Source organism: Pteropus vampyrus, unplaced genomic scaffold, assembly GCF_000151845.1.
Source record: "Pteropus vampyrus isolate Shadow unplaced genomic scaffold, Pvam_2.0 Scaffold370, whole genome shotgun sequence".
NCBI lineage: Eukaryota > Metazoa > Chordata > Mammalia > Chiroptera > Pteropodidae > Pteropus > Pteropus vampyrus.
The window spans coordinates 868,965-873,761 of NW_011889151.1; positions in this window are offsets into that span (position 1 = coordinate 868,965).

A 4,797-nucleotide genomic window follows, 5' to 3' on the forward strand; every position below is an offset into this window, starting at 1 on the left:
TGTACTTAACGTAAGTAACTCTACAGGGTAGGTACAGTCATCTCATTTTATAAGCAAGGAAGTTGGTGCAGAAATGTTAAAATAATTCGGCCAACACGCAGCAGAGCTTGGACTTGAAAATCTGTTGGACGCCAAAGCTCATGCTCTCTGCGCTAAACAACATGTCAACGATTTTAGGGAGCATTTCTTTCTGTTTGCGTGCAACTGGGGGAATCCAGGAAGCTCCCGAGGAAGGCGGGTATTCCGCAAAAGAGAAAATTGCTGAGGTGAGGAGAGGAGAGAGAGACGGGGTGTTGTGGCCTTGCTATGACATTAAAGCAAAACGATCTATCTCTGACGTCACCAGTAATTAATTACCACATTGCCACATTCACTTGCAATGTTTGAATGAAAATCTTTATACAGTAAGCAATAAATAGAAAGTCTGGAAATAGAAAGTCTAAGAAAGCCTTTGTGGTTGTTGTTTTTGCTTCTGTGAACTCCCCTGAAGGCAATAGTTTCACTTGTTAGTCTGTTCCCGAGTGAGTGTGAATGAAGAGAGAATCTCTGGCCTGGAGAGGCACTGGGCCCAGGTGCAATAGCCAAGGACAAAATCTGAGAGTGGACTCAGCTACCTGTGAATATCATTCTAATTCGTTCAACTCACCTGTAACATCTCCTGTAATGGCTTCGCTGCTTATCACTCTGATGGCTACATGACAGAATCGTGGTGTTCTGAATTTACCAGGCATGGGGGAATTCTGGCTGTAAGATGGATGGCAGAGAGACATTTTTCTGGTACACTTTCTCTCATGCCTCAGACCTTGGAGTCTGGCCTGGTTCTAATAAACTCTATTAGTGTGGGATTGGAATGATGGTTCTCAGATTTTGGGGTGCCTAAGAAATACCCAAGGAATTTGCTAAAATGTCAATTTCCTGACCCATTTCCAGAACTTCTGATTTTGTTCATGTGGTTCGGGGCTCAGGCACCTGCATTTTTAGCGCGTCTCTCAGAGCATCCTAGAGTTTGGGGACCGGAAGCTGAGAACGTTCATCTGGAATGCAGCACGTTTTAGGGTGATCAGGTGGTTGGGGGATTGGTTCTCGCTGCAGCTGGTCCAGAAGACACACAAAGAGAAGGCAGGTCTTCCTCTTAAGCTGGTAGGGCTGCCTGGAGATCTGAACCAGAATCCAAGCCCCAGGTAAAGGTGGAGTCATAGGCTGGTCTGAGCAGTACCAGACTTCCTGGAAAAATTTCAGCCAGCACTGAGTCCTTGAGCCCTCCCTCCTTGACGGCATTTGTTCCTTAAAAGACTGAATAAGAACTTGACGAGTCAATCATCTGGGGGAGTAAGGAACTTTAGAGTTGCCTTTTTGGGCACTGCCCTCTGCATCTGTGATGGTACATTTTATGTGTCAACTTGACTGGGCCTCAGTTTGTCCAAATAATGTTTGGCTCAACATTATTCTTGATGTGTCTCTGAGGGTATTTCTGGAGGGATCAACACTGAACCAGTAGACCGTGTAAAGCAAAATGCGCTCCCCAATGTGGGTGGGCCTTACCCAATCCGCCGAAGGCTGAAATAGAAAAAAAAGTTTCAGTGAGGGAGAATTCGCTCTTGCCACCTAACTATCTTCAAGCAAGGACATCAGTCTTCTGCCTTTGGACTCGAACCGGAACTTACACCTTTGGCTCTCCTGCTTCGAAGGCCTTTGGACTCAGACTGGAAGTGACAAAGAATTTTCACTCAGAAGACTAACCTTATAATCAGCTCTTTGTTCTGCTTCTGTAGATATGCTTGCTGCATAGGCGGTGGGGCAGGGTGACCTCGAAATTAACTAAAGACTCATCTTCCTCTTTGCTCGTTCTGTCTAAACGACAAATATAACTACCTGCAACCCATAGCAACTCCTGTGTTTTTAACTGTCTGAGGACAAATTAACCAATCAGCCCATGCCATACTAAGCTCTATAAAAGCAAAGTTGCATTTGAGCTTGGGGCCCAGATCTTCAGAGCGCTAGCTCCTCTGGGACCACTGGCATAATAAACCTGAGTTCTCCAACTCTCTGAGTGATGCTTAGTTTCTTGCCAGTCTGATTTTTGCAACATCTCTGCAACAGAAGTACACCCTCGGCCCACCTGGATCTCCAGCTTGCCGATGCAGATATTAGGGCTTCTCAGCCACCATCATTGTATGAGCCAGTTTCTTATGGTGTCTCTCTCTCTCTCTCAATCTCTCTCTCTCCTCCTCTATTTCTCTGGAGAACCTTGACTAATACAGATTTTGGTACTGAGAGTGGTACTAGAAGAATGGAATATTAGGGATAAGTTTTCTGAATCGGTTCTGGGGTTTCTGGAATTGGTTCTCTAATCTGACTGGATTTAAAGATGCTGACAACTCTATTGACAGCAGTAATGAGAGTGCTGATAGTCCATGATGGGATTGGGCAGTAGAACTCCATAAAATATCTGCAATGGGTACGCCCAATCAATCACTTACAAGAAGCAAGGATCTGAGTGACCGTGTATATGATACTTTTGAATATTTTTAGAAAACTAATAGAATGAGATTGGCTGTTGCTTCTAATGTTGCCCAACAAAGTGATGAAAGAAAGGGTTGAGCTCAGGGATTTAAATTCCCAGCTCAAGCGCCACGTAAACGACCTTGTCTCCTGCAGCCTCAGAGGTGAGATTGCAAAAAATCAAATATAGACTCTTATCCCGTGACTGGCCAAACCATAACACAAGTTGAATTCTCAGCCTCATAGGGTGTCTGCTATTAAAGTGAGAGCATTGGTTGGGAAAGAATGGGTTCTCGTAACTTGGAATAGGGACCTGTGGGAAGACCCGGATAAAGCTGGGGACATTGAGCCCCTAAATTCTGATGCATCTTCTTTGCCTGTGGAAGTGGCCTCCCCCAATAGAACCAGCCTCCCCATCTCCAGTGGTAGCAACTCTTCCACCTCCTACACGCTCCCCCCCACAGGGGATTAACCATACTGTCTGAAGGGACTGTAATAGCCTCTAGTAAGGCTGTTGCCTTGCAAGATGATGCTAATTCTCCTCAGGAGCCACCACTCACCATCCCTCTTTGCTTCTAGACCTGTAACTAGACTCAAACTCCAGGAGGCCCCTGAGGATGAGGTACAAAGTATAACCTATGCGGAGATATGCTATACTCCAAAAGAACTACTTAAGTTTATAATTAGTCTGAGCAGAAATCCAGGGGACATGTGTGAGAATGACTATTAAGACTGTGGGATCCTGGTGGGAGGAACAAAACATTGGATCAGGCCCAAAGGATCGCTGTCCAGCATGTTATAGGCCCTAAGGAGGGGAAGGATCCGGCTGTAACATCTGTGAGTCTGAGATTCTGGGATTCAGAGCCCATGCCCTTCTTTTCTCTCTCAAGGGCTCCTAAGCATCCCTCTTCCAGCTGGAAGGGGTTTGAAAAGGACAGACAGGGGAAGTTTGTTCTTTATTCAACAGCGTGTGAGGACGAGGCGCTCAATAAATTGTTTTTTTTTCTTCTTCTCTATATAATTGTTTAAAAATATTCACCTTTCTTTTCTTCTCTAGCTGTTTTTTCTTTAGCTATTTGTTCTCCTCTAATCCCTGTAAGCACACACACACACCCCCATGACCCATAGATCAAGGTCAAGGTCAGAAGCCTTTAAAGTTCATTAAGATGGTGTTCCAGGCTAGGTTAATTCCCTTCTCCCAAGGTCTCATATTTAAATTTATGTCTTTTACTTGGTCCAAGCTTAAAGCAGTCCTCTTCACCCGCTTGTCCTTTATGTTTTAAGGCCCTTTCCCAAGCTGTGACACAAAAATGCAACCTTCCTTTTCCAAACGCGTCTGGTCTTCAATCTTTCCTATTAGTTTTCCCAGCTTATCTCAGAGACCTGATGGCTTTTCCTGGCCCTACACTTCCGGACACAGAATTTCTTCAATTATGTGCATGATTCAATACATGACGTGCCATTCTTAAAATATCTTACCGTTTGTTTCTCTTCAGCGCATGTTCATTCGGCCAAAGCCTATTGAAATCTGACAATAATAGCACTGTGCGGGCTGTTGTGGATACGGAGTGAAGAAAACATGGTTTAAGCCTAGGAGGGGCACATAGTCTAGAAAGCTAAGGCCGCATGTAAACATGAACATTACAATGCAGCGTGGGAAGTATCGCCTACTGCGATAGGAAGCAAAACGAACTTCCTCTGGGGGCGTTGATAAAAGGTCTCATAGGAAGTGACATTTCTATTAGTCTTGAAACCTAAGTAAGAGTTTGCCAATCGGAGGGCAGGGGTTGAGAGGGAGGGGAAGGGTAGAATCGGGCGTCTGAGTAAGGAGGACCGAGTGTGCGGAGCCTCTGAAATAATCGAGGAAGATTCTGTCATGCTCGGGAGGTCTGCTGGGTTCAGTGTTTGGACGCGAGGGGGTTTGAGTGGCAGGGATCACATCGAGAGGGCCAGTGTAGAGAGGCTTGAATTTTAGAGGCGAGAAGAGAGAGAAAAAAACCGTTTAAGCCGGAGAGTTTCAAAATCAGGTTTGTCTCTTCCACAGCTATTGTCATTGACCTAATTATGGGGACTCCCGGATTTGGAGTCTGAAAGGGGTGCGCTCTGCTGGCTTAATCAGAGGTGCTCGGGGGATCTGCTCAGTTGGGACACTTCCCTTTATTTTATTTTATTATTTTTTTTTAGGTCTAGAAACAGCACGTTTTCAGTATACCCAGGGCAGCTCAGGCCTATCCCAGTGCCCACTGGTGCTAATCCGCTTACTCTGAGTAATACTCCAACACTGCCCTCCACATA